Below are 15823 nucleotides of genomic sequence, written 5' to 3'. Positions count from 1 at the left end.
TATAAACCTTTATTTATAAACTGCAACATGTACAAACAGCTGAGAAACAATAATCAAAATAAGTATGGTGCCAGTATGCTGGTTTTTTTCCAATAAAATACTGGAAAGGATAGAAGTGTAGTTTGTCTCTTGTATCCGATTATTAATCGATTAATCGAAGTAATAATCGACAGATTAATCGATTATCAAATTATGCGTTAGTTGCAGCCCTAAAAAATATACTTTAAAAATGTGTCTACACATCCTATAAAAGGCAGTGTTTCCATATATAGGATTGGTCCCTAACATAACTACACCTAGGATTGGTTATCTGTATAATAAGATAATTATTGGACATTCATTCCAATACCATTGTTATCATTTCCTTAACTGTTTTCAATATAAAGATATTTTTACTCATCAGAATTTTTTGCATATTCAGTAAAAGGCATCTAATAAATAAATAAACCCAGCAATAAAAAATATTAGGGCTGCAACAACTAATCGATGAAAATCAATTATAAAAATAGTTGGCGATTAATTTAGTCATCGATTCGTTGGATCTATGCTATGCGCAGAGGCAATTTTAATTAAAAAAAATTTGTTTTAAATGTATTTATCAATTTTTTTATAAACCTTTATTTATAAACTGCAACATGTACAAACAGCTGAGAAACAATAATCAAAATAAGTATGGTGCCAGTATGCTGTTTTTTTTCAATAAAATACTGGAAAGGATAGAAATGTAGTTTGTCTCTTGTATCCGATTATTAATCGATTAATCGAAGTAATAATCGACATATTAATCGATTATCAAATGAATCGTTAGTTGCAACCCTAAAAAATATACTTTAAAAATGTGTCTACACATCCTATAAAAGGCAGTGTTTCCATATATAGGATTGGTACCTAACAGAACTACACCTAGGATTGGTTATCTGTATAATAAAATAATTATTGGACATTCATTCCAATAACATTGTTATCATTTCCTTAACTGTTTTCAATATAAAGATATTTTTACTCATCAGAAATTTTTTTTCCTGATGCATTATTCTAGATTTAGACAAACTTGATTGATCTACACTGCAAAAAGTCAGTGTTCAAAAACAAGAAAAAAATAATAAAAAAATTAGGGGTATTTTATTTGAACTAAGCAAATTTATCTGCCAATAGAACAAGAAAATTTGGCTTGTCAAGACTTTCCAAAACAAGTAAAATTAGCTAACTTCAATGAACCCAAAAATAGCTTAAAATAAGTATATTCTCACTAATAACAAGTGCACTTTTATTGGTATAAAAAAAAGCGCCCAAAAACCATAATTAGTGGTTCATGGAAAAGATAAGTGATAACAAAAAGCAAGAAAAATTGAGAATAATACCAAAAAATAAAGTCAAATGAAGGAAGTCAAAGGCGCTACTGTGATGTGCTGCCACTCTTTCAGGCGCATCAAAGAAAATAAATAAATACAATTGTTTATTGTATTATTACATTCCCCTTTTTTAACTAATCGTGCGAGCTACTTTTCCGAGTGGCCGACGCAAAACTCCCCGTTCCTTTTTTTCCGCGCATTTTCCCGCCCGCCAATCGTTAATGGCGGCTGTCATCGCCGCCAGCGTCCTCCTGACAAGCTCAACGGCAGCCTCGGAGAAGAAGAAGAAGAAGAAGAAGAAGAAGAAGAAGAAGAAGAAGAAGAAGAAGAAGAAAAAAACCCAAACCACACTCGACAGCTCAGGACTCCGGAATCCCAGGATGGATTCGTCCTTGACACATCCTTAATGACGCTCATCTTGATGATTGTAAATACATTATCATATCAGATCACGTCTGTGTTGCAATCATCACCTCCGTTTCCTTTTAATTAAACAGCAGCGATGACACCACATCTGTCAGAAAGGAAGTGAGACTTTTTTTGAAAATCGGTGTGAACTCTTTTTTTTTTTTTTGTCCCCCCCCCCCCCCTTTTCTTCGCCACAGCAAAAAATAGAAAACCGGCGTTGGAAAACAACACGCTCCATCTCCTCCTTGCCCTAGTCTTCATCTTTTTCGCTCTCACCCCTCTGTCTCTTTTCCCGCCATCTCTCGCCCAACCCCCCCCCCCCCCGGCCTCCTTCTTTCCCGCCACTTGAAAGGCAGGGTAATGAGACAGCTCGAGAGGCGAGGCGAGGTGTCCGCCGAGCATCAGTTGCACGCGTGCGGAAGTGAAAATTTACTGCGAACGGGCCCCGTAAATTCATTTTTATTCAGATTAGTGTCACGGTACGCGGCGGCGGCGTCCCCTCGCAAACATTTGGCCCCGCTCTTTTGTGACGAGGTGTCATTATTTGCCAGATTAGGTTATTAAGCTATTAACACGTCAGGCGTGGCGGGCAACAATGCAGGGGCACGCTTAAACAAGCTGCACGGGAACGGAGGAGGTGTCACCGCCTTGACGTATGACGCCACTTAATGGCCCCGCTCTCCGACGACAAGACGGGAGGAATTACATCGAGTGCCGCCGACTATCTCCGCCGAGTGATTATTCAGCGGGCCGCTAAATAAAACGTTGCGGTTTAAATCTATGCAAAACATATTTCCTCTCCCGTGTGTGTTTATGGCGCCTATTTACATGTTATTGGCGCCATTATTAAAATGAGGCCCGCGCCGGTTGTTGGCGTTTACAACGAGGTTTACAACGGGGGGGAAAAGTGGATTACAGCTTAAAAAAAATAATAATACTTGCGAGATGACGAGAAATGAGTTTGCAATAATATGGGTTAGGTTTTAATTTCATGGCGGGAGTTGCAACGAACAAATAGCGGCGTAGAATTAGCATAATTTCCTTAACTTTTCCCCTCATATTTCCCTACAATATGACCTTGTTTTCCTGATATACAAACCCCGTTTCCATATGAGTCGGGAAATTGTGTTAGATGTAAATATAAACGGAATACAATGATTTGCAAATCATTGTATTCCGTTTATATTTACATCTAACACAATTTCCCAACTCATATGGAAACGGGGTTTGTACATTCAGTTCAGTTTGTTTTGAACTAGGGATGTCCGATAATGGCTTTTTGCCGATATCCGGTATTCCGATATTGCCCAACTCTTTCATTACCGATACCGATATCAACCGATACCGATATCAGCCGATATATACAGTCGTGGAATTAACACATTATTACCGTAATTTCCGGACTATAAGCCGCACCTGACTATAAGCCGCACCAGCTAAATTTAGGGGAACATACAGATTGCTCCATATATAAGCCGCACCCGACTATAAGCCGCAGGGTTTTGATGTGTAATTACCGTAGTATATAGGGGTTCCTGCTACCACGGAGGGGATTGTCGGGACAGAGATGACTGTTTGGGAACGCAAAGCGTCCCATTTATTAACAATAAATCTTTCAATCATTCAATCAAACTTTCACATCTTTGACATGGCGAACAGCATTCGTGCAGAGTACAAATAATACAACGGTGCAAAGTAATACAAAGTGCTCACCTGTACGTTATCAAAATAACCAGCCTACCGGTATATGAAAAGTCAGTCTTTAATCATTGTGTCATCGTCTTCCTCCTGCGTACTAAAACCACCGAAATCCTCTTCGTCGGTGTCGGAGAAGAACAGGCCGTAAATAAGCCGCACCCTTGTATAAGCCGCAGGGACCAGAACGAGGGGAAAAAGTAGCGGCTTATAGTCCGGAAATTACGGTATGTCTAATTTGGACAACCAGGTATGGTGAAGATAAGGTACTTTTTAAAAAAAATTATAAAATAAAATAAGATAAATAAATTAAAAACATTTTCTTGAATAAAAAAGAAAGTAAAACAATATAAAAACAGTTACATAGAAACTAGTAATTAATGAAAATGAGTAACATTAACTGTTAAAGGTTAGTACTATTAGTGGAGCAGCAGCATGCACAATCATGTGTGCTTACGGACTGTATCCCTTGCAGACTGTATTGATATATATTGATATATAATGTAGGAACCAGAATATTAATAACAGAAAGAAACAACCCTTTTGTGTGAATGAGGAGGGTGGTTTTTTGGGTTGGTGCATTAATTGTAAGTGTATCTTGTGTTTTTTATGTTGATTTAATAAAAAAAAAAAAAAAAAAAAAAAAAAAAAAACGATACCGATAATAAAAAAACGATACCGATAATTTCCGATATTACATTTTAACGCATTTATTGGCCGAACGTTACAAGGTATTGCATCATATGTTTCCGGTTGTTTCATTACGGCACGTCCGAAAAGGAGTAGGAAGAAGCAGAGCTAATTTAATCACACCCCCTTTTCATACCATAGCAATTTTATGCCTTTTCTTTGTTCTGTTTGTAACATAATAACTAGGGGTGTGGGAAAAAATCGATTTGAATTCGAATCGCGATTCTCACGTTGTGCGATTCGGAATCGATTCTCATTTTTAAAAAATCTATTATTTTTTTTTTTTTTTATTTATAAAAAAAAAAAAAAAGTTTTATTTTTATTTATTTTTAATTAATCAATCCAACAAAACAATACACAGCAATACCATAACAATGCAATCCAATTCCAAAACCACACCTGACCCAGCAACACTCAGAACTGCAATAAACAGAGCAATTGAGAGGAGACACAAACACGACACAGAACAAACCAAAAGTAGTAAAACAAAAAATAATATTATCAACAACAGTATCAATATTAGTTACAATTTCAACATAGCAGTGATTAAAAATCCCTCATTGACATTATCATTAGACATTTAGTTCATGAGATGCGATGTAAGTGTAAGCCACTGTGACACTATTGTTCATTTTTTGTAATTTGTTTTTTAATTAATGTTTGTAAAGATAATGTCAATGAGGGATTTTCAATCACTGCTATGTTGAAATTGTTACTAATATTGATACTGTTGTTGATAATATTCATTTTTGTCTCACTACTTTTAGATTGTTCCGTGTCATGTTTGTGTCTCCTCAATTGCTCTGTTTATTGCTATTCTGAATGTTGCCGGGTCAGGTTTTGTTTTGAAATTGTATTGCATTATTATGGTATTGTTGTGTACTGTTTTCATTAAAAAAAATTAAAAAAATAAAAAATAAAAAAAATAAAAATAAAAATCGTTTTTGAATCGAGAATCGTGTTGAATTGAAAAAAAAAAAATCGATTCTGAATCGAATCGTGACCCCAAGAATCGATTTTGAATCGAATCGTGGGACACCCAAAGATTCACAGCCCTAATAATAACTAATAAATATACCATAAGTAAGTAAACAAATATTAAATACTAGAGGTGTCCGATAATATCAGCCTGCCGATATTATCGGCCGAATAATGCTTTAAAATGTAATATCGGAAATGATCGATATCAGGTTTTTTTTATTATCGGTATCGTTTTTTTAAAAAAAAGTTTATTAAATCAACATAAAAAACACAAGATACACTTACAATTAGTGCACCAACCCAAAAAACCTCCCTCCCCCGTTTACACTCATTCACACAAAAGGGTTGTTTCTTTCTGTTATTAATATTCTGCTTCCTACATTATATATCAATATATATCAATACAGTCTGCAAGGGATACAGTCCGTAAGCACACATGATTGTGCGTGCTGCTGCTCCACTAATAGTACTAACCTTTAACACTTCATTTTACTCATTTTCATTCATTACTAGTTTCTATGTAACTGTTTTTATATTGTTTTACTTTCTTTTTTATTCAAGAAAATGTTTTTAATTTATTTATCTTCTAATTTTTTTTAAAAAGGACCTTATCTTCACCATACTTGGTTGTCCGAATTAGGCATAATAATGTGTTAATTCCACAACTGGTTGATATCGGTATCGGTAATTAAGAGTTGGACAATATCGGAATATCGGATATCGGCAAAAAAGCCATTACCGGACATCCCTATTAAATACATACCGTATTTTTCGGACTATAAGTCGCAGTTTTTTTCATAGTTTGGCCGACTTATACTCAGGAGCGACTTATGTGTGAAATGATTAACACATTAGCGTAAAATATCAAATAATATTATTTAGCTCATTCACGTAAGAGACTAGACGTATAAGATTTCATGGGATTTAGCGATTAGGAGTGGCAGATTGTTTGGTAAACGTATAGCATGTTCTATATGTTATAGTTATTTGAATGACTCTTACCATAATATGTTACGTTAACATACCAGGCACGTTCTCAGTTAGTTATTTATGCCTCATATAACGTACACTTATTCAGCCTGTTGTTCACTATTCTTTAGACATTTTAAATTGCCTTTCAAATGTCTATTCTTGGTGTTGGCTTTTATCAAATACATTTCCCCGAAAAAATGCGACTTATACTCCAGTGCGACTTATATATGTTTTTTTCCTTCTTTATTATGCATTTTCGGCCGGTGCGACTTATACTCCGGTGCGACTTATACTCCGAAAAATACAGTACATTCAGTTCAGTTTGTTTTGAACGTTACAAGGTATTGCATCACATGTTTCCGGTTGTTTCATTGCAGCACGTCCGAAAAGGAGTAGGAAGAAGCAGAGCTTATTTAATCAAACCCCCTTTTCATACCATAGCAATTTTATGCCTTTTCTTTGTTCTGTTTGTAACAAAACATTAAATAAACAAATAATAAATATACCGTAAGTAAGTAAACAAATATTAAATACTAGGGATGTCCGATAATGCCTTTTTGCTGATATCCGATATTCCGATATTGTCCAACTCTTAATTACCGATACCGATATCAACCGATGCCGATATATACAGTCGTGGAATTAACACATTATTATGCCTAATTTGGACAACCAGGTATGGTGAAGATAAGGTCCTTTTTAAAAAAAATTACAAAATAAAATAAGATACATAAATTAAAAACATTTTCTTGAATAAAAAAGAAAGTAAAACAATATAAAAACAGTTACATAGAAACTAGTAATTAATGAAAATGAGTCAAATTAACTGTTAAAAGTTAGTACTATTAGTGGAGCAGCAGCACGCACAATCATGTGTGCTTACGGACTGTATCCCTTGCAGACTGTATTGATATATATTGATATATAATGTAGGAACCAGAATATTAATAACAGAAAGAAACAACCCTTTTGTGTGAATGGGGGAGGGAGGTTTTTTGGGTTGGTGTACTAATTGTAAGTGTATCTTATGTTTTTTATGTTGATTTAATAAAAAACAAAAACAAAAACAAAAAAAACGATACCGATAATAAAAAAAACAAATAATTAAATTGTTTATTGCATTATTACTTTCCTCTTCTTTAAAGGCCTACTGAAATGAAATGTTCTTATTTAAACGGGTATGTCAGATCCATTCTATGTGTCATACTTGATCATTTCGCGATATTGCCATAATTTTGCTGAAAGGATTTAGTAGAGAACATCGACGATAAAGTTGGCAACTTTTGGACGCTGATAAAAAAAGCCTTGCCTGTACCGGAAGTAGCGTGACGTCACAGGTTGAAGAGCTCCTCACATCTGCACATTGTTTACACCAGCAGCGAGAGCGATTCGGACCGAGAAAGCGACGATTACCCCATTAATTTGAGCGAGGATGAAAGATTTGTGGATGAGGAAAGTGAGAGTGAAGGATTAGAGTGCAGTGCAGGACGCCAGGGTGTATCTTTTTTCGCTCTGACCGAAACTTAGGTACAAGTTGGCTCATTGGATTCCATACTTTCTCCTTTTTCTATTGTGGATCACGGATTGTATTTTAAACCACCTCGGATACTATATCCTCTTGAAAATGAGAGTCGAGAACGCGAAATGGACATTCACAGTGACTTGTATCTCCACGACAATACATAGGGGAAGCACTTTAGCTTCGGAGCTGACGTGATAGCATTGGGCTTAACTGCAGATAGAAATAAAAGAAACATGCCCCTGACTGGAAGGATAGACAGAAGACAACAATACTATTATTACTTCTACTATCAGGAGACACCGAACCAAACCCTGGACCTGTAACCACACGGTTAATGCTGTCCAGCCTGGCGAAGCCTAGCAATGCTGTTGCTAACGACGCCATTGAAGCTAACTTAGCTACGGGACCTCGACAGAGCTAAGCTAAAAACATTAGCTCTCCACCTACGCCAGCCCTCATCTGCTCATCACGACCCGTGCTCACATGCGTTCCAGCGATCGACGGCGCGACGAAGGACTTCACCCGATCATCGGTGCGGTCGGCGGCTAGCGTCGGATAGCGCGTCTGCTATCTAACTCAAAGTCCTCCTGGTTGTGTTGCTGTAGCCAGCCGCTAATACACCGATCCCACATACAGCTTTCTTCTTTGCAGTCTTCATTGTTCATTAAACAAATGGCAAAAGATTCACCAACACAGATGTCCAGAATACTGTGGAATTTTGAGATGAAAACAGAGCTTTTTGTATTGGATACAATGGTGTCCCAATACTTCCGTTTAATCCGTGACGTCACGCGCAAACGTCATCATAAATAGACGTTTTCAGGTGGATATTTCCCGGGAAATTTAAAATTGCACTTTATAAGTTAACCCGGCCGTATTGGCATGTGTTGCAATGTTAAGATTTCATCATTGATATATAAACTATCAGACTGTGTGGTCGCTAGTAGTGGCTTTCAGTAGGCCTTTAACTAATCGTGCAATATTTTGACTTGTTTCCCTTTCTAAAAGTCCATTATTATTATAACATTCCTACTTTTATTTCCTTCAATTGTTCCAATGCTCATAATTCACATTATTTTGACTGGCCAACATCTCCATAAAGGAGCGCTTCAGTCATTTCCACAACAAACATGGACAACACAAAGATGCCTTTACCAAAGTTTCTTTCCGCGTGTTGAACTTCTCCAAGCAAATGCGCTGGAGAGACCAAAAAAAAAGGCATTATCACATAATATTAAAACCGTGTTTGTGCATATTCAGTAAAAGGCATCTAATAAATAAATAAACACAGCAATAAAAAATATACTTTAAAAATGTGTCTACACCTTCTATAAAAGGCAGTGTTTCCATATATAGGATTGGTACCTAACAGAACTACACCTAGGATTGGTTATCTGTATAAAAATATACCGTATTTTTCGGAGTATAAGTCGCTCCGGAGTATAAGTCGCACCGGCCGAAAATGCATAATAAAGAAGGAAAAAAACATATACAAGTCGCACTGGAGTATAAGTCGCATTTTTTGGTGAAATGTATTTGATAAAAGCCAATACCAAGAATAGACATTTGACAGGCAATTTAAAATAAATAAAGAATAGTGAACAACAGGCTGAATAAGTGTACGTTATATGAGGCATAAATAACCAACTGAGAAGGTGCCTGGTATGTTAACGTAACATATTATGGTAAGAGTCATTCAAATAGCTACAACATATAGAACATGCTATACGTTTACCAAACAATCTGTCACTCCTAATCGCTAAATCCCATGAAATCTTATACGTCTAGTCTCTTACGTGAATGAGATAAATAATATTATTTGATATTTTACGCTAATGTGTTAATAATTTCACACCTAAGTCGCTCCTGAGTATAAGTCGCACCCCCGGCCAAACTATGAAAAAAACTGCGACTTATAGTCCGAAAAATACGGTAATTATTGGACATTCATTCCAATAACATTGTTATCATTTCCTTAACTGATATATTTTTTTACTCATAAGACATTTTTTTTCCTGATGCATTATTCTAGACTTAGACAAACTTTATTGATCCACAAGGGAAATTGCTCCACACAGTAGCTCAGTTACAAAGGATGGAAAGGGTAAAAAACACGAAAGCGCCCAAGAACCATAATTAGTGATTTATGGAAAAGATAAGTGATTAAAAAAAGCAAGAAAAGTTGAGAATAATACCAAAAATAAAGTAAAATGAAGGAAATCAAAAGGAGATACTGTGATGTGCTGCCACTCTTTCAGGCGCCTCAAAGAAAATACATAAATAAAATTGTTTATTGCATTATTACTTTCCCTTTTTTTAACTAATCGTGCAATATTTTGACTTGTTTCCCTTTCTAAATGTTTCCCATTATTATTATAACTAGCCGATAAATGCTTTAAAATGTAATATCGGAAATGATCGGTATCTTTTTTTTTTATTATCGGTATTGTTTTTTTGTTTTGTTTTTTAAATTAAATCAACATAATAAACACAAGATACACTTACAATTAGTGCACCAACACAAAAAACCTCCCTCCCCCATTTACACTCATTCACACAAAAGGGTTGTTTCTTTCTGTTATTAATATTCTGGTTCCTACATTATATATCAATATATATCAATACAGTCTGCAAGGGATACAGTCCGTAAGCACACATGATTGTGCGTGCTGCTGGTCCACTAATAGTACTAACCTTTAACAGTTAATTTGACTCATTTTCATTAATTACTAGTTTCTATGTAACTGTTTTTATATTGTTTTACTTTATTTTTTATTCAAGAAAATGTTTTTAATTTATTTATCTTATTTTATTAATTCTTTTAAAAAGGACCTTATCTTCACCATACCTGGTTGTCCAAATTAGGCATAATAATGTGTTAATTCCACGACTGTATATATCGGTATCGGTTGATATCGGTATCGGTAATTAAGAGTTGGACAATATCGGAATATCGGATATCGGCAAAAAGCCATTACCGGACATCCCTAATTATAACATTCCTACTTTTATGTCCTTCAATTGTTCCAACGCTCATAACTCACATTATTTTGACAAGGGAGCCCTTCAGTCATTTCCACAACAAACATGGACAACACGAAGATGCCTTTACCAAAGTTTCTTTCCGCGTGTTGAACTTCTCCAATCAAATGTGCTGGGAGAGACAAAAAAAAAAGGCATTATCACATAATATTAAAACCGTGTTTGTGCATATTCAGTAAAAGGCATCTAATAAATAAATAAACGCAGCAATAAAAAATATACTTTAAAAATGTGTCTACACCTTCTATAAAAGGCAGTGTTTCCATATATAGGATTGGTACCTAACAGAACTACACCTAGGATTGGTTATCTGTATAAAATTATACCGTATTTTTCGGAGTATAAGTCGCTCCGGAGTATAAGTCGCACCGGTCGAAAATGCATAATAAAGAAGGAAAAAAACATATATAAGTCGCACTGGAGTATAAGTCGCATTTTTTGGGGAAATGTATTTGATAAAAGCCAACACCAAGAATAGACATTTGAAAGGCAATTTAAAATAAATAAAGATTAGTGAACAACAGGCTGAATAAGTGTACGTTATTATTATAACTAAAGATGTCCGATAATATTATCGGACGATAAAGGCTTTAAAATGTAATATCGGAAATTATCGGTATCGGTTTTTATTATCGGTATCGTTTTTTTTTTGTTAGTTTTTTTATTAAATCAACATAAAAAACACAAGATACACTTACAAAAAGTGCACCAACCCAAAAAAACCTCCCTCCCCCATTTACACTCATTCACACAAAAGGGTTGTTTCTTTCTGTTATTACTATTCTGGTTCCTACATTATATATCAATATATATCAATACAGTCTGCAAGGGATACAGTCCGTAAGCACACATGATTGTGCGTGCTGCTGCTCCACTAATAGTACTAACCTTTAACACTTCATTTTACTCATTTTCATTCATTACTAGTTTCTATGTAACCGTTTTTATATTGTTTTTACTTTGTTTTTTATTCAAGAAAATGTTTTTAATTTATTTATCTTATTTTATTTGATTAATTTTTTTAAAAAGGACCTTATCTTCACCATACCTGGTTGTCCAAATTAGGCATAATAATGTGTTAATTCCACGACTGTATATATCGGTATCGGTTGATATCGGTATCGGTAATTAAGAGTTGGACAATATCGGAATATCGGATATCGGCAAAAATCCATTATCGGACATCCCTAATTATAACATTCCTACTTTTATTTCCTTCATTTGTTCCAATGCTCATAATTCACATTATTTTGACTGGCCAACAACTCCATAAGGGAGCGCTTCAGTCATTTCCACAACAAACATGGACAACACGAAGATGCCTTTACCAAAGTTTCTTTCCGCGTGTTCAACTTCTCCAATCAAATGTGCTGGGAGAGAAAAAAAAAAAAAAAAAAAAAGTCAGCATTATGAAATAAAGAGCGGCCCCACTGGTGGAACCATAAAGCCCGCGCATCAGACTGCCAAGTCAGCGCTTTTGACAGGATAAGTCGGCGGTAACCTATTGAAAGGCTTCAGCCACAGCCAAAATCACCACACACACACACACACACACACACTTGCTAGTGGAGCCAGCGCGGCAGCTTAGCAGTCTTAACAGAGAATCCGCCACTTATCATCATCGGCATCCAGCGCCACAACACTCCAGCATGAAGAGGCTCGAGCTAAGCCGGTTAAAATAACACGAGACAATGCGTCAACAACAGCTTCCTCTTCCCTTTTGATGCCGGCTTCATTTGAATGGCACAATGGGCCCCAATCCTGTTCTGGTGCTCGACCAGAGGACCCACGGAGCTGCGTCCATCTCCCCTCCACATCAGAGGCTCGCTGGAGGAGCCCCCTGATACTGTGTGGGCCTGGCTGATAAAGGCCTTATTTCAGGGTCTTCCAGGGGGGGGGGGGGGGGGGATTCAACTCCCCGAGCTGGGACGGGAACGCGGCGGTTAAGGCGGATGCGCCAAAGTGCGGTTAGAGCGGGTTGTGAGTGGACGGAGGAAGACTGATAATGGACACCGCCAGGAGACTTCACCATGCATATGACACCTTTAAGCTTTAAATTGGACAGTTTAAAAGTTCAATCTTTTTCCAGTTTGGTCGCCCACTCCACCTTTCACACGCCCACCCCCCCCCACCCCCCCTCGCGCTGTTTGACTTTTCTCCGTCCGAGACGCTGACACATGAGTGAGGTCCCATTACCGCGGCCCCGCTCGCCAGGCCAGCGCCGAGCCGTGCCCGACGCCGCCCCCCCCCCCCCCGTCAGGCGCTTTACCTTGAGACTCGTTCAGGACTTGACGTGACCTTTGAACCTTCGAGGAGCGCAGCTGTCAGATGTCTCCCCTCACTGTCACGAACACTTTTTACAGGCGCATCCTGGAAAAGACACAAACGGGCCTCTTATTGTTGTGTTTTACACACGTTGTTGTGTAACTCAGCACAAGTATGCAAAAACACCTTATTAGTAGTATCACTCTAGGGCAAGTAGGGCAAGGAAGATTTTGTCTGCATGTTTTTTTTTAGGATTTTCCTTAATTTTTGCACAAATAATATAGCAACTGCAGGAATTTGGTATAAAATGATACAATTAGGTGCTTCTACTGAGGCCATTTTGTAGCAAGCACTCTTTTTCATTGTGTTGAAACATGTGATCCACAGTACATGTGGTTAATTTAAACTTTATGGACAGTACAGTACAGTACAGTATAGTACACTTTGGGTGCAGATGCAGGAATTTTGTCTGCAATTTATTAATTATTTTTTTACTATATTTTCCTTAACTTCGGCATAATTAACATGAATCTTAATGACATAATTCAGGCGTCTGCAGCAATTTGGTGTCTACTAAGTCATACAATTATGCACATAAGTCATGCAATTATGCACATAAGTCATGCAATTATGCACATAAGTCATACAATTATGCACATACTGTAAGTCATACAATTATGCACATAAGTCATACAATTATGCACATTAGCTGAAGTAAGACACTCCGAGTGACAAACTGTCTTTTACATTTAGTGGACACATACAATATGTAGTAATTCTGCCATAATACCACAAATAAACGCACATTTGTAAGTTATTTAGCAGAAGAATACAACAACTAGTCAATTAGGTGACTTTAAACCAAGTCAAAAAGTATTTGGGTGCAAATGCAGGAATTTTGTCTACAAGTCATTATTTGTTTTACTATATTTTCCTTAATTTCGGCATAATTAACATGAATCTTAATGACATAATTCAGGCGTCTGCAGCAATTTGGTGTCTACAAAGTCATACAATTATGCACATAAGCTGAAGTAAGACAATTCAAGTAACAAACTGTCTTTTATATCTAGTGGACACATACAATATGTAGTCAAATTATACCGTAATACCACAAATAAACGCACATTTGCAAGTTATTTAGCAGAAGAATACAAAAAGTAGTCAACTTGGTTACTTTAAACCAAGTCAAAAAGTATTTGGATGCAATTCATTAATTTGTTTACTATATTTTCTTTAATTTCAACATAATGAACTTAAATCTTCATGACATAATTCAGTCATATGCAGCAATTTGGTGTCTATGAAGTCATACAATTATGCACATAAGTCATACAATTATGCACATAAGCTGAAGTAAGACACTCCGAGTAACAAACTGTCTTTTACATTTAGTGGACACATACAATATGTAGTCAAATTATACCGTAATACCACAAATAAACGCACATTTGTAAGTTATATAGCAGAAGAATACAAAAACTAGTCAATTTGGTGACTTTAAACCAAGTCAAAAAGTATTTGGGTACAAATGCAGGAATTTTGTCTGCAATGCATTAATCTTTTTACTATATTTTCCCTAATTTCACCATAATTAACTTAAATCTTCATGACATAATTCCGGCGTCTGCAGCAATTTGGTGTCTATGAAGTCATACAATTATGCACATAAGTCATACAATTATGCACATAAGCTGAAGTAAGACACTTCAACTAACAAACTGTCTTTTACATTTAGTGGACACATACAATATGTAGTCAAATTATACCGTAATACCACAAATAAACGCACATTTGTAAGTTATTTAGCAGAAGAATAAAAAAAACTAGTCCATTTGGTTACTTTAAACTAAGTCAAAAAGTATTTGGATGCAATTCATTAATTTGTTTACTATATTTTCTTTAATTTCAACATAATTAACTTAAATCTTAATGACATAATTCAGGCGTCTGCAGCAATTTGGTGTCTACTAAGTCATACAATTATGCACATAAGTCATACAATTATGCACATTAGCTGAAGTAAGACACTCCGAGTAACAAACTGTCTTTTACATTTAGTGGACACATACAATATGTAGTCAAATTATACCGTAATACCACAAATAAACGCACATTTGTAAGTTATTTAGCAGAAAATACAAAAACTAGTCCATATGGTGACTTTAAACCAAGTCAAATAGTATTTGGGTACAAATGCAGGAATTTTGTCTGCAATGCATTAATCTTTTTACTATATTTTCCCTAATTTCACCATAATTAACTTAAATCTTCATGACATAATCCAGGCGTCTGCAGCAATTTGGTGTCTACTAAGTCATACAATTATGCACATAAGCTGAAGTAAGACACTTCAAGTAACAAACTGTCTTTTACATTTAGTGGACACACGATATGTAGTCAAATTCTGCCGTAATACCACAAATAAACGCACATTTGTAAGTTATTTAGCAGAAAAATACAAAAAGTAGTCAATTTGGTTACTTTAAACTAAGTCAAAAAGTATTTGGATGCAATTCATTAATTTGTTTACTATATTTTCTTTAATTTCAACATAATTAACTTAAATCTTCATGACATAATTCAGGCGTCTGCAGCAATTTGGTGTCTACTAACTCATACAATTATGCACATAAGCTGAAGTAAGACACTCCAAGTAACAAACTGTCTTTTACATTTAGTGGACACATACAATATGTAGTCAAATTCTACCGTAATACCACAAATAAACGCACATTTGTAAGTTATTCAGCAGAAGAATACAAAAACTAGCCCATTTGGTTACTTTAAACTAAGTCAAAAAGTATTTGAGTGCCAATGCAGGAATGTTGCACGCAATGTATTTATTTTTTTTACTATATTTTCCTTAATTTCAGCATAACTAACATGAATCTTA

The 15823-nt window shown here is 35.8% G+C and overlaps 1 long non-coding RNA gene across 2 annotated transcripts in view; it reads right to left on the bottom strand.

Moving 5' to 3' along the window:
- Positions 1–15823, bottom strand: part of LOC133657629 (uncharacterized) — a 256487-nt gene that overhangs the window by 201883 nt on the left and 38781 nt on the right. The window contains exons 7-8 of one of the 2 annotated variants that reach the window (XR_009827305.1): positions 12932–13032; positions 11991–12032 (exon numbers count right to left, since the gene is read on the bottom strand). This is a non-coding gene — a long non-coding RNA (uncharacterized LOC133657629). The remainder of the gene's footprint in view (positions 1–11990; positions 12033–12931; positions 13033–15823) is intronic. The other variant, XR_009827304.1, reaches the window with a different exon arrangement.

This window comes from Entelurus aequoreus, linkage group LG09, assembly GCF_033978785.1.
Source record: "Entelurus aequoreus isolate RoL-2023_Sb linkage group LG09, RoL_Eaeq_v1.1, whole genome shotgun sequence".
Taxonomy (NCBI): Eukaryota; Metazoa; Chordata; class Actinopteri; order Syngnathiformes; family Syngnathidae; genus Entelurus; species Entelurus aequoreus.
Note: the sequence above shows the minus strand (reverse complement) of the source record. Positions and strands in the feature narration are given on the sequence as shown.